This window comes from Mytilus californianus, unplaced genomic scaffold, assembly GCF_021869535.1.
Source record: "Mytilus californianus isolate M0D057914Y unplaced genomic scaffold, xbMytCali1.0.p SCAF_8, whole genome shotgun sequence".
In the NCBI taxonomy this organism is placed as follows: domain Eukaryota; kingdom Metazoa; phylum Mollusca; class Bivalvia; order Mytilida; family Mytilidae; genus Mytilus; species Mytilus californianus.
This window is the reverse complement of record NW_026262734.1, coordinates 7,584,770-7,600,279: the sequence shown is the minus strand read 5'-3', so window position 1 is coordinate 7,600,279 and position 15,510 is coordinate 7,584,770. Positions and strand designations below refer to the sequence as shown.

At 31.2% G+C, this 15,510-nt stretch overlaps 1 long non-coding RNA gene across 1 annotated transcript; it reads right to left on the bottom strand.

Moving 5' to 3' along the window:
• Window positions 1-1,189: 1,189 nt before the first annotated feature.
• On the bottom strand, window positions 1,190-6,451 carry LOC127711372 (uncharacterized). Its single transcript, XR_007986660.1, has 3 exons — window positions 6,151-6,451; window positions 4,447-4,552; window positions 1,190-1,748 (listed from the first exon to the last, which is right to left on the bottom strand). It is a non-coding gene; the product is annotated as an uncharacterized LOC127711372 (long non-coding RNA).
• Window positions 6,452-15,510: the final 9,059 nt, after the last annotated feature.

Here is a 15,510-nt window from a genome sequence, read left to right as displayed (position 1 = left end):
TGGTAATATAATAATAATATTAATCCATTGATAAAGGAAGCTTTTTCTCTAGCACAGTCTCTAGATTTGTCTGGAACTTATTCATGGTATACATATGCAAAGAATATTGTTGAAGAGACTAATATTGACCTTAATATTTTTTCTAATTGTAAGGACATAAAAGATGTAAATAAAATAAAAAACGATATAAAGTTAAAAATGAAAAATAGATATGAAGATTTAATTGAAACTAAATTTGAAAACATTGATGATAAAAGTAAATTTTATCTATATAAAAAACTTAAAAAGGATTGCAAACTAGAATCTTATCTAAATATATCTAATTTTCAGATAAGGAGATTGATCACTAAATTTAGACTAAGTGATCACTCCCTCTTAATTGAAAAGGGGAGATATTTTAAAATCCCAAGAGAGGAACGACTTTGTCATAAATGTAAAATACTAGAGGATGAGAAACATTTTTTACTCTATTGTGATTATAATAAAACACTAAGAAATGCCTTTTTTGAACACATATGTACTGAAAATAATAACTTTAATAATTTAAATGAAGAAGAAAAAATTCATTATTTACTAAATCCATCAACGCCTTTACAAACAAATAAGTTAGGATCCTTCTTGAAAAAGTCATTAGAACTGAGGGCAGGGGACTCTTAACAACTTGTTTGTTTTTATAAATTTTGATGCTGTTTTTATTGTGTTTTTTTTTTTTTATATGTATGTATATATGTTTATTGTGTTAATACATGTTGGTCACAAACTGTAAAGTTTATAAGACAATAAAATATTTGATTTGATTTGATTTGGTAATCAAATCAAATAGTTCCAAACTTTCCAAATTTTTTTTTAATTATTTATAATTTTATGAAAATGAATAAAAGCAACCTTTTGGATGAACTTTACCTTAACATATTAATTTTTAATTAAAAGGGTTTTTCATTGTTTAAGAAAAAAAATCAAGCACAATTAACTGTTAAGTTTCATTGGTAAGAACACAATTTGCAATTTCACCAAAATACAAAAAACACAAAATACAATGAAAGCCAGAATATACCATATGAAATGTGACAATGTTTTAAATGTAGTGTGTAACAACTAGAAGCATCAAGAAGTCTGACTTTCTCACTTAGAAAGGTTAAAAAAAATTGATAAAAACATTGCAAAAAAATGAAAATAAAATGAAGTGAAATCAATTTCAACATTTTTATTTTAATGTCTGGATAATATTATTTATTCAATGTAAATCCAGTAAAAACAATTGTTGTCACTTCATAAATTTAAAAAAGCTTGATTTTTTTTCAAGCGAAAAGCGGTTAAAAACTGGATCACACTTGAGACTTACATGTTCATCTTTTAATAATGTTTTGTAGATCATCACAGTATTTAAAGTTTAAAAAAAACTGTTTCACAAAAATAGAGATTGTCTAAATTCACAATGTGATAATATGTATCATTTTGAAATTTCTTCTTTCAACTATCCCATATTAATTTCAATTGTGCTGGCATTTTGTAAAGATTAACATTATCCCACTTAAAAGAGACAAGAATGTGTTCAGTTGTTGTTTGTTCAAGATTTTGGAATCAATGTACCAGTCTGCTACTCCTGTCCAAAATATCCATTAAACCAATCGAATGTGTTGCTGTCACTTTTGTTACTTCTATCCATGGTAAATTCTCCAGACTGTCTGGTCTGATCAATATCCATTGTTCTGCTTGAAGATGCTGTGGGTACTCATAGAAAGTAAAATCTAAAAAAGAAAACACATTATTCTAATGATCTATTTCCGAAAAAAAAGATGATTTAGATAGTGAGGATAATACCATTCTTTGTAAATGCATTTCTATTCAGAGTAACGGTACATGTTGCTTCATTTTTTTTTTAATTACGTTACTTGTAAAAACACCTTATTTCATAAAAGCATATATTTTTTTTAATTTTAAAGTTTAGTTTAATTACATCAAATACCAGAAACAGTTGATGATTTTAACTATTGCTATATGTTCAACAGTTAGCCGGATTTGTTGAATAGCATCAGACAAAGGACATGGTACAAGATAAGGGACTTATATTTTGGCAGAATATTTTACTTAAATTCTTAATTTTCCTTTTAAATTGAGGAAATGCCAAATTAAAAACTACTATTTTTCGGTCAGTGTCATCACAATCCATCAAAGTTATACACTCTTATGAAGAAAAACCATAATTTTGAATAAACAATTTTTGACTAATTTCAACAGGGTGTTTACAAAGGTATTGGCAGCATGAATGGACAACCATATGTTTTGTAATAGTGTGAATTTGAACCATATATATAATTTGATAAGTTTTTATTACTCTTAGTATGTGACCAATATTATTCAGATAAAAAGGCCTATAAATGCATAAATACAAGCAATCTGGCTACAATGCATGTATTAAATATTCATTTTTTTAAACTAAAATTTCGAGAAAAAAAATATGTAGTCTTTTCAAATTTGCCTTTTTAAGATATGAATATAAGTCTTTGATTGAATATTGAAAAATTTGACATAAGGACCAAATATAGGACTTCTTGATCCTACTTCTTTCAAGAGGTCACATGTGCCATTTCAAAAGACGTTTATTTTTAAAGAATATTGACCTAATACATGTAATATTCATACTTGATATCTTAAACATATTGCTGGTATAAACCTTTGATAAAAGTTTCATAAAATTCTGGCAAGAATTGAACAAATGAGAGCGCTAACAATGCAATTTTCCATATGATTTATATTTCCAAGGGCAATTGATTGGCACTGATTTTCGAACTCGTCCAAAACATTGCTAATATTTACCTATAGTATAAATTTTCAAAACTCTGGCAAGAATTGTTCACATTAGAGCATTCATTTGGCAATTTTCACCATAATTAATATTTCTAAGGGGCATAACTCTTTAAAAAGAAATGAAAGGCACGGCTTTTTAAATTCGTTCAAGAAATTGCTAATTTAAAACTATGAAATAAGTCTCATAAAAATCTGGCATGAATTGTACACGTGACAGCGCTTAGTAGATGGGACGGAAGGACGGACGCCAATATTTCTATGTCCCCCGCAACGCGTTGCACCGGGGGAAAATATAGTCAATGTAAGTGTATATTAATTGTTGGATCACAATAAATTTCTAACTGTACTACTTGAAATGATTTACCACAAACTGGTATATCGATAAGGATCGCTTTACCAGAAGCTCTGGAAAGGTATTTTTAAATCTAATTTAAATGCTGGAAACCCTTGATACATATTTGATGATAAAGTTTAAAAAACTCAGTTTTTAAGAAGTCTAGGTCCGATGTTAGAATAGGTAACAGAAGAAACTAAACAAAAGGACAATGATACAGCAATTAACAAAGGACTACTAGCAGTTACTGACAGTGCCTGTTCCAGACCTCAATTATATGAAAATATCATAAAATATACAAGAAGAACATAACATGCATTTCTTTACTTTTTGTGTGTCTATGATTGTTTAAAAAATAAGGAGATGTGGTATGATTGCAAATATGACAGCTATTTACCAAAGTTCAAATGAAGTGGATGTAGGCAATTATAGGTAACTGTACGGCCTTCAACAATGAGAAAAACCCATACTGTATGGCTATATAGTACCGTAATAGTCGGCTATTAAAGGACCGACATGAAAATATAAAGCTATTCAATTGACATAACTAACGGCCTAATTTATAACAAAACAATTTACGAAAAACAAATATGACAGCTGTGAACCAACGACAACTACTGAACTACAGGCTTGATTTTTTTTTCAAAATAGTTTTATAAAAACTAGAAACCTATTAAAAAGAATATGAAAGTTCTTCACACACACATAAAGATTCTAACATCAACCTCAGTTGGTCTCTGTTGGATACTTGTCTTACATATCTATATTCAAACTGTATCTTCTGGGCTTTTTTTTAATAGTAAGTTTAAACAGTCAGGGGAATTTTTGAAATAATCACTTATAAATAGCAAAAAATATCAACTTAAGTGGGATCTGAAGCCTTGATAAAAAAATAATTTTGTATTTTGTATTTTGTAGTTTTACTAAAATTTTAAACATACAGGTTTATATTATATCTTATTATGAGTAAAATTGAAAAAAAGAAACCTCTTTAAAATGATTCTTTGAAATAAAATAGAATTATGATATATATTTATACAAGTGATTTTCATGTCATTATCCCAGATTCAGTACAAGGTCATCACCTGACATGACCGGTCATCCTTTAAACACAGATGTTGGTTCTGATAATTTTAGCAAACGTGATTAGTCTCTGGATCATTAGTATATATCTAAAGTTACATAACATTCAAATGTTACTGAACCAGTGATTTAAGATATCACTCATTTAAGTAATTCCCCTGATTGTAAACGGTGATAAATTGATGTTATAAAAAGGAAATTTGACAAATTTATAACCTCACCTTTTTCTTTTATTTTCTTTATTTGAGGAGCACTGTTGATAATTCGAATACACTGCACCCAGGCCACTATTAGAACTTTGAGTTTTTCTTTTCTTTGGTGATTCATCTGTTTTAATACAAATTATACACAGTTTTAAACAGTGCTTAAAAATTAGTTAGAACAGTGCATACAAAAATAAGGGTATATAGGTCATTATCAGAGTGAATGAGAGTACCTTATGGTGCATTTTCAATAAGTTTTCCAAAAACGAGTTGACCCTGGGAGATTATAACGTACAACCACGTATAAAAATATAAAGAGCAAAATATCTTAAAATTGAAAAGTGTCAAGTCTTAATTTACTTTTAAGTTGTTTTGAAGTACATGTATACATAACCAATAAGGATAGGCAGTGGAAATAAAGAAACTTTTCAGTATTAATTTACCCACAATAATGCTTATTATATCTGTACACTTATCATATTGACCACTTCTGATTTAAGCACTAGACGGATATAAGTTTGCACAAAACTGGCACACAAGTGGCAGTAAGCTTTAACAATTAAACTAAATAAAAGTTATGGCTACTGGATCAAGGCAAATAAATAACCTAACAAATATAAATGTTGCCCAATTTCCTTTATAACATCCAGCAGCCATAACTTTCATTTAGTTTAAATTAGATAATGGTTTACTTTTACAAATTGTGACTTGGATGGAGAGTTGTCTCATTGGCACTCATACCAAATCTTCTTATATCTATTGACTGAGGTCTTAAAACTTTGCAAATAGCATTCTCCGCAGACATATGCAATTATATAAAACATTCCAAACTGTTTTAATAACGGTCAGAAAGTAATAAAATTTGGCACTTATGCTACTAAGATATCATGCTAAGTAAATGTAAAGTTTTATTAGAAATACCAACATTTTGGTGTCTAATAGGCTTCAGACCACAATTAATTCCCCTTGTTCGTGGAATATAGTTCCCAAGTATTAAATTGGGTGTTTCTTGCGAACTATTCTGACTACTCTTTTGTTTGAGATGTTTAATTTTCAAGTGGTCCTATCAGTATCATATTACTATCCCTAAGAACTAAGTTAGTCATTATTCATGTTGATGGTCAATATAACCAAGGATATATAACTAAAATACTAATATACATCCTTGATAAAATGAATCATGCCAAAGGAATAAAGTTATAATAAATTTCCCCATCAAAAAGTGAGTATCGAGTTATTACTCACTTTTTTTTACTCGATACTCACTGTTTTACTCGATACTCACTTTTGACAACTCGATATTCACTTTTTTAACTCGACACTTGGTCTCTACTAAAAGTAAATCTCGTCAATAGAACTATGAAAATTTCAATCGAATAATATTTGCCAGTATTGACAACTTGATGAGTATTATGATATGTGTGTAACTTAGAATTCTGCAACATCTCAAAATCCGAAGTGATCACATAGATGAATAAAGAAATGTTAAATAAAAATGGGAATGTTTGGCTACTCAAGACAAAACAATCCCGAATTAACTGTATACCTCCATTTCTTATTCATTAACATATACCATAACATAAAAATATGACAAACATTTTTGTATTCTAAATGAACTTGGGCAAACCTCGGTTTTTCATATTCATATTCAGAAATCATATTTTAAATATCAATGATTTTTTTTCTCTTCATATTTTCTATGGATTAAAAAGTATATCTTACCAGAACTCTCCGGCATAAGTAAGCTTCGGACTCTTCTTCCTTGAAAACGAAATTCCATTCAGCTTATTTTCATTTCTAGGGGACTCCATCTTTCTCTTTCTTTGACCAAAGTACGCAACAGAATGACCTCGTTTACTGGTTGTGATAACAAAACACGCGCCTATATGGATATGACATAATCCCCCACTGGCCACAGCATAATCCTCGATTATTAGTGTATCGCGGAAGTTCTACAACTTTAAAGACGTAAGACATTTAAATGCATATTTTGTCCAAATTTCTACTTGCATTTTTCAGATTATTATATTTGAAAAAAATTTCATGCAAAAAAATCTAATTTATACTCCCAGTTTTCTAAAAGCAGACCAAAACATATTTTGTTTGACTCAAATCAGCTGCAACAGCATCAAAACAAAGAACAAGGAAGGTCATGATGTAACTTCAAAGCAATCCCACCTCAGGATATCACTTACTAATGACTGCTGACCAGACAGAATAAATGATCTTTAACCAATTGATTAGATCAAGCTACTTAAATTAAATAACAGAACTATAGTGTAAAATTTATCATGAAAAATCAGTACAAAATCGAGGAAAATCAGTACTATAATCGGGGGAAAATCACTTTCTGCCGTACTCGGTTATAGGTAGTGTAAGAATAACCATAGAAGTATTCAATATAATACTTCCATGTTATTACTGTGTCTTGGGTCAGTCAGAAGGATATAACACACACTGTTTCATTAAGATTAGCATCCCCATGATAGTACTTATAATCAGATGATAAGAAACATGTTTATTGCCCACTGGATATAACCCTCTTGGTTCTATCATTATTGTCATATGGTGGTCATTATTCTCGAAATATCATATTTGTTGAAAGTATATTATATTTAAATCAAATGTTACCGTAAATTCATATTATCAAATAACTTCTTTTCACTGTTAAACTGCAAAGTTTTATGCAGCGTAATATTCTCAACTTTTTTTGGAGAGATTTAATTTCATCTTCAGACTGAAATGCAGTTTTAAAACTTTACTTGGCAGAAAGTCTATTGAAAATAAATCAAGTCGGACTTGCTTGTTATCGTGGGTGTTCGGTTGAAATTAACAATCGAACATAGTAAGAACTGAAATCGTGAATAAACCGCATAAAACGAATATTCTGTTGAAATAAATCTTCCAGCGAAAATATATTGTCTCATATACAACTTTAATTAATTTCAATTTTTTGACATGTATGTAGATATATTCTTCGGCATAAATTGATTGAATTCAATCTGATGCTGTGATTAGTTCAAATAAGGGGAAAGTAAATCCCCACGAGAATGACTAGTTAATATTTCAAGCCATGCTTAAAATTACGGATAAGTTGCTCAAAGTGGGATATTTTTTTATTTTACTTTTATGTGGAAATCGAGAGGTTCTTATATTGTTATTTTTCTCATAGTGCTATTATACATTAACTGCCTTTTGCGTAATTCAAGCCACATTAATTCATAAAATCAAATTGTGAATTATAGAAAATATCGTTCTTATTACGGAAAATAATACGCATGACGTCCCGCAGAAAGTGACGTTTTGATGAAATTCGAACGCTTGACGTCGCACCAAGCATTCGGAATCCTTAGGTTTTATTCATGCAGTGCTATTAAAAAAAATTACCCACTCACCCCTACCTTTCCTTCCACAATTTTGATTACATATAATTTAGATTGTCATATTTGAAAATCTTTTAAACTCCTTTCTATATTTCATTGTTTTTGAAAGAAAAAAGGTACCGGTTAAATTTAAGAAAAATCTACAGAAAATTATTTCCCGCCAAATTTTCAATGGTTTATATCTCAAAAACAAGCACACGGACCCTTCATTATTTTCTGCTTTTTTAATTTCTTTATTTTTATACTATCAATATATAACAGTCTTCGAAAAAGCCTGTTACTTTAAAAATGAATAGCGAATATCCTAACGTCAAACTACTCAAATCTGTAAAATAATAAACAGGCAGTAAAACAATTTATAGTTCACTTTTTATACGCCCGTTTACGGGACGTATTATGGTGTACCGTTGACCGTCTGTCCGTCCGTCCGTCGTTAACATGTCGGACATTAGTTCAAAAACGCTTTAACCAATATACATGAAACTTTAGTGAATTGTTTATATCTGTCGACGTGAGCTCCCTTTCGTTTTCTATAAATTTCACATTTATCATTTCCGAGTTTTGGGGTTTATTCATTAAAAAAGGGAGGATTTTCCAGTTTTCGGACAATAACTCAAAAACAATTTCACTAATTTGCATGAAACTTTTGTGAATTGTTCATATCTATTGACGTGAGCTCCCTTTCGTTTTTTTTTATAAATTTCGAATTTATCGTTTCCGAGTTTTGGGGTTTTATTCATTAAAAAGGGGGGATTTTCCAGTTTTTGGACAATAACTCAAAAAAAATTTCACCAATTTGCAAGAAACTTTTGTGAATTGTTTATTTCTATCGACATGAGCTCCCTTTTGATTTTTATAAATTTCAGACTATACGTTTCCAATTTATGGGGTTTTATTCATTACAAAAAGGGGGATTTTCCAGTTTTCGGACAATAACTCAAAAATGCTTTCAGCATATTGAAACTTTGGTAAATTGTTTATATCTATTTTTGTAAGCTTCCATTTGATTTTTATAAATTTTCTATTTTATGCTTCCGAGTTATAAGATTTTATTTGTTTATAGTCTGACAACAGATTTACTACGTATTACGCTACAGCAATGTGTATTGCACAACAGCAAGAAATCTTTCATGTAACCAATTTTAAGTTCTCTGACTACATTTATTCAGAAACCTATAATATATCAAATATTTAATTACAATCCAAATTCAGACCTGTATCAAGCTTGAATATTGTGTCCATTTTTGCCAAAACTGTTCAGGGTTGGACCTCTGCGGGCGTATCCAGCTGCGCTCAGCGAAGCAGTTTATTTCAATATATTATCACGAGCAAGATTAAAGTCGTATTGAATCGGGCGCACTGCATTTGCGCCAATTTTTACAAAATTCAAACTTTCTTTCGCGCCACTAGTTTATATTTCATTTGCGCCAAAAAATAAAAACCACATTTGCACCATTTTACAGGTAACATATATGAAAAAATTTAGATATTTCATTGCTTCATCGTGAATAAGATTTTTGTTGTAAGAGTATTTCCCTAGGTAACTAATTAATTTCATACTCATATAAAACTGTAGGTCACGTACGTAGGTTTGAAACTACATAGTGCTCACATGTATATCCACTTCATTTGAACTTTGCGGGTGGATATATAGTTGTCTCATTTGCAATCATACCACATCCTCTTATTTTTATATAAATGAGATAAGTCCGTAATTTTTAATGACCACACATATAAGTCATCCAGTGTACATGAGTACATCCATAGCCATTGCTTACAAGCCTTAATTCAGAACAACGGTAGTTTTGGTTTTACTCTAGTGTATAGACTACAGTGCTTTATTTTAGGTTTTATGATCTCTATCACTGAGTTTTAAAGTTAGAGTGAAAAGTCTCTTATTATTAAGAAAGTATCTGGTGTATAGTGCTTTGACTGATGTTACGATGACTGATTTAGGAGGAATATGTTTTATTATGCAATCAAAAAACTGTTAAAGTTACTATCTAAAGTCTCTTTTAGATAAAACTATTTTGATACTATATATTTACCTGGGACCGTGTCAATGAATTTGTCCCTGGAGTAGACCGTGTCTTAGGATGGTCTTAGGACACGTCTTAGTCCTAAGTCAGATTAACAGAAGTCTCCGTAAATAAGATCATAAACTTGGTCCTAAAGTTAGGATATATAGACAGGGACCGTGTCATCGAAGGTGTCTTAGGACTAAGATATGTCCTAAGATAATCTTAGGAGAATTTTGCTCTTAGCCGTGTTTCGAAAAGATCTTATCTTAGGATATGTTCTAATTTTGATCCCAACTTAAGGACTACTACATTAACAAGCTGTCTTAGGATAGTATTTCTGTTTGTATCCATCTGATAAGTTAAGCCTTTTTCAACTTATTTTTATAGTGTGTTCTTATGTTGTACTGTTACATCACTGTCCCAGGTTAGGGGGAGGGTTTGGATCCCGCTAACATGTTTTACCCCGCCACATTCTGTATGTATGTGCCTGACCAAAGTCAGGAGCCTGTAATCAGTGGTTGTTGTTTGTTGATGTGTTACATATTTGTTTTTCGTTCATTTTTTTGTACATAAATTAGGCCGTTAGTTTTTTCGTTTGAATTGTTTTACATTTGTCATTTCGGGGCCTTTTATAGCTGACTATGTGGTATGGGCTTTGCTCATTGTTGAAGGCCGTACGGTGACCTATAGTTGTTAATTTCTGTGTCATTTGGTCTCTTGTGGAGAGTTGTCTCATTGGCAATCATACCACAACTTCTTTTAAAAACACAGAGTGGACGTGGCAGGGTACTTGTATATCCCAACAACAAAAAGACGTCATAAACAGTCAGAGAAAAACATGACTATGAGCAATGCCAAGATACAGGTATCGACAGATTGTAGATCCATGACAATTTTAACTTTTAGGATAATTTTATGATGTCCTAGCATATAAACAAACATGGCTGTCGCCATCATGCACTGTGATGTGTCTGTGTCTGTTAAATTCGGACTTCTTTTCTTACTCATTCTGTAGGGTTACGGTACAGCAATACAAAATAGATAATTTATGTCCTGAGTTTTTATACCAAGATTACACGAGATTCCCCTTTGAACTAAAAAATCTAAACAGCACTTAGGACTACGATATGACATCTTCGTTAAGATTATCTTATGATACCTTCGATATACAGTCTGAGATATATCATAAGACAGTCCTATAATTTGTCTTAAGATATATCTTAAGACAAATCTTATGACACTTTCGATGACACGGCCCCAGGGGTGTCTTAGGATGGTACGAGAATAGTCTTAACAGTTACGATGTACTAAGTCGAAATAGAAACATTAAAAATATATATTATGTATATTATATAAACAAGTCTTAATTGAAAACAACGTTCAAGCCTATGATTGCGTTGGATAAAAACCGCAATTTTTATACGTGTGCATGAAAAACAAATTTCTTGGTAGAGGGGTCTAAATACATCACAAACAACATTTTCGAAAAGACCAAAAAAGTGAAAAAGTATATTTTAAGAAAACGTATTTGACTAACAGGTCGAACAACGGATGTTCTTAAACTCTGCTGACTGCCATTGGCGATTGCCAAATAAATTGATCACCAGATGTAACAAAATGGATCTTAATAATAATCTAATACCAAACAGAAAACAATATATATGACATAAACTCCATAATAAAAATACTAATACAATATAAAACTATTATACTGTTATAATAATTAAACTAATTAAACAAAATATTCTTCAACAAGTTTTTTAAGGGACATATCATTTTTTACCTGGGAAAAAAAGGGAGGGCTGGTCAAGATGAAGGTAAGTTCGAGTTTTTTTTCTTCTGTAACTGGAAAAGGGGGGGGGGGGTCAATAATATTTATATATTCAAAGTAGGGGATAAATTTTATCGCTAATTAAACATTTGTGAACTTTTGAATTTTAAAGCATATAAGATTCAATTGTGTGACATTATTTTAAATTTGTAGACTAATTTGGTCCATAAATCAACATTGAGGTTTATAGTACTAAGTATTCTGTTTGAGTTTTAGAAAAAAATAAGCTGAAGTATATTTAATAATTTCATAGTATTACGCTCTTCTAAAATAATTCGTGCTGCCCTTTTTGAAGCCAAAAATTCTATCATTATTAGCAAAATGTTTGCACCTGACCAATTTGTTTGAACAATAATAATTGAATTGTGGAAAACATTTGAATTTCGGTTTCAGAAAAAAAAACGGACTTCTTTTCTTACTAAGGCCGATTCAATGCATGTATAAATGAAATGAAGTGGACCTATGGACAAAGCAATGTTATATAGCTAAAATTGCATGCGCATCAGAAATAAAGTCTGTAACAAGGTTTTGTAAACTTTTAATTATACATTAAATTACATGCATTATATGCCATTTATTTCACTAAATATTCTTATTTATTAAATAAATGTTTTAGGACGGTCCTAAGACAATTGTAGTTAGTTATCAAATGTTAGGACTGTCCTATGATAGCTTTGTTTTAATGTTAAGACATGCCTCAAATTCGTCCTCTAAAAACATCATAAATAATGTCCTAAGACATATCTTAGGACATATCCTAGGATACTTTCATTGACATGGCCTCTATATTATTGGCGCAAATGAAATGTTTTATTTTGGCGCAAATGAAATATGGGTTGGGGCGCAAATCAGAGATTATTTTGGGGCAAATAAAATGCGAATTGGCGCAAAAGCAAAGCACCGCTTAAAATCAACCCGTTTTGTTTTCATTATTTATGATTTTAATCAAGTGAAACAGGCTGTGTTTAATTAACAAAGGCTCAAATTTCGATGAAACAAGTACAACTTTAATCTGAACTAGTTTACGATCCATAACAAATATCAGATGTTACGCTAACCAAATATTACCGGGGTTCCTCGTTTTCTAGAAAGAAATATAGATCAAACATTTCCTATAAATCTGTATTATGAACAGTCTTTGTACAGTGTACCATACCATATGTATTTGTCATGTTTTGTAGATTTTAAAATTATATTTAAAGTGTGTGTGATTTTTTTTCCCTTTCCTGTGATTAATATAAAAAGAAGAAGATGTGGTGTGATTGCCAATGAGAAAGTCAGCAATTGAAGTTCATTACGCAGAACCTTCAACAATGAAGAAAACCCAAATCATGTAGTAAGGTATAAAAATGTCAACTACTCAACAACTCTCAATATCAGCACAACAATCTGCAAATTTGCAAAAGCAAATTTTTGTTCTCTTCCCTCGCCGGGATTCGAACTCATGCTATTGGGATATCGAGCCACCTAGACTGCACACACACACATATATATAATTTATCGGCCGTCCCACTGTCTATATCACTCTGCTCAGCTCTTAATAAAATTGCTTATCGTCCTTCCCTACGCCTATATCACCCTGCTCAGTCGCTCCGTAATTCTTGTATTACGGCTTTGAGACGAGAGCAGGCATTATCAGCGACGTCACAATGTCTGAGGAGAAGTTATCAGTGACGTCACAATGTGTGAGGAGACGTTCTCAAGCTTGCTTTCGTCAAGCGCAAAACTGTCTAAGGGAGAGAAAAAAGACCAGTAATAGAACGATAAACAGATAATAGGGTTTTTTTTTCGTATAGATATCGTAAAATATCAGCCGCTCGACACAATGTGAAGCTTTTAAGCTCGTTCGCTGCGCTCACTCGCCAGAAAAGTTCACATTGTGACTCGCGGCTGATATTTTACGATATCAATGTGTAGATAACCCGATAATCTATACATATATATTATAACGAAAGAGCAACGACCTAAAATTAAAAAAAAATGCAATTAAAAAATATTAACGTTAATCTGGGACATAATATATCAGTTAGTATAATAGTCCCAGCGTTAATTGATTTACTTTTTTATTAATTTGATTTTGAAGCGTTAGAATTTTAACTTCAATGTACACACAAGTCTTTCTTTTTAAGCATTAGAGTCGGATTTAGGAAGCAGGGGGCCGGGGTCCTCCCTTATGGAGCTTTGAATATAATAAATGCATAGACTTTTTACAAGTATCACTTCAAACATTGCCCCCCCCTTTTTTTTCCAAAATCCTCGATCAGCATCTGAGTATGGGGTTTACTGATTGATGGGATAAGGCCAGGAAAGACATATATATACATGGTAAAAAATATTAGGGAAAAATCCAATAGAAGAAACGATATCGGCTACTATGCACAAAAACCTGCAGGTTTAATTTTACACGACTTTATGTATACTCAATCTTAAAACTCAAAGTTTTTGTAATAATAAATACTTTATATTACTTAAATTTTGGTCAATACTTATTGAATCGAAACATAAATCCGCATTTAATAAGTGTGAAAAAAAAATAAAAATTGTTTTTTGTTCTATCTATTATTTTTTTATTGGGAGGCTAGGGGTTTTGAGTGTCATTCATCTGATTAAGACCAAACGATTATCAGCTAATCTTTTCAGTGTATTTTTTTCAATAAATACAATCATTTCACCAAAAAAATCTTATTTTATTGAAAGCTTCGAGTTCAAGGATGCTTCTTTTTAATTGAAACCTCCTCGGTATACCAAAGATAAAAATGGATAACGAACAACCACAAATAAAGTAAATAAAAGTGAACCTATTCTAAAACGTGCTTTTTTTATTTCTGTTCGTCATTCCATTTTTGTTGTTGTTGTTACAATTTATCTCAGCAAAGTAGTATATTGTCAATGTTTTTCAATTTTAACTAATTCGGTGCAGTGAATTAATACAGATGAAATATATAAATGACAATTCAATGTACTACGCAAATATTGCGGATCTCATTGATTTTATAATTCTCCTATTTTAATAATACTGGTTTTCCTCATTTAACAATATTAATTGAAGTAAAGATATCATTCAGGCAGCAACCCAACAGCATAAAAATAACTCAGTATTGACCAGTATATGAAGGGCGCGAGCGAGAAATTTGGACTGCTACTATAATGGAAGCCTTGCACAAGGCGTACAGACCACTCACATACTTTTGTTGCAAGAGTTCTTAACGTGCATGCAGATAGCGTGGTACTCAGAGTCTCTCTATACGATTACACGAGGCATCCAATATAACATCCAAACCATGAATGGACGTGGCTGCTTATCTATACATCCCGCAGACCCAAAGGACGCAAGGGAAGATAATTTGAAGAACTGACTATCTTCGTAAAGGAAAATGAGCACACCGTTAAAAAGCAAACTTACTGACTGACAGTTAAAATTAAAGCCAAGCATGTTGCTTTCCATTTATGATGCGCTTGTATAAGAAAGTAAAATTAGGTGACTATGCATAGAGAGTACGTTTTTGTCCAACGTAATCATAGGTTTGAACGTTGTTTTCAATTTAGACGTGTATATATATATAGCACAAACAACATTTTCCAAAAGAACAAATGAGTGAAAAAGTATATTTTAACAAAACGCATTTGACTATCAGGTCAAACAACTGATGTTCTTAAACCCTGCTGACTGCCATTGGCGATTGCCAAATAAACGGATCACAAGATGTATCAAAATAGATCTTATTATTAATTTATTACCAAACAGAAAACAATAAACTTGCGGAAAAGATGGTATACCGCAAACATGAGGTGCAAAGATTTGTACACCATATCCGGATTTCGACAATTAATATCTCTTCAGTGATGT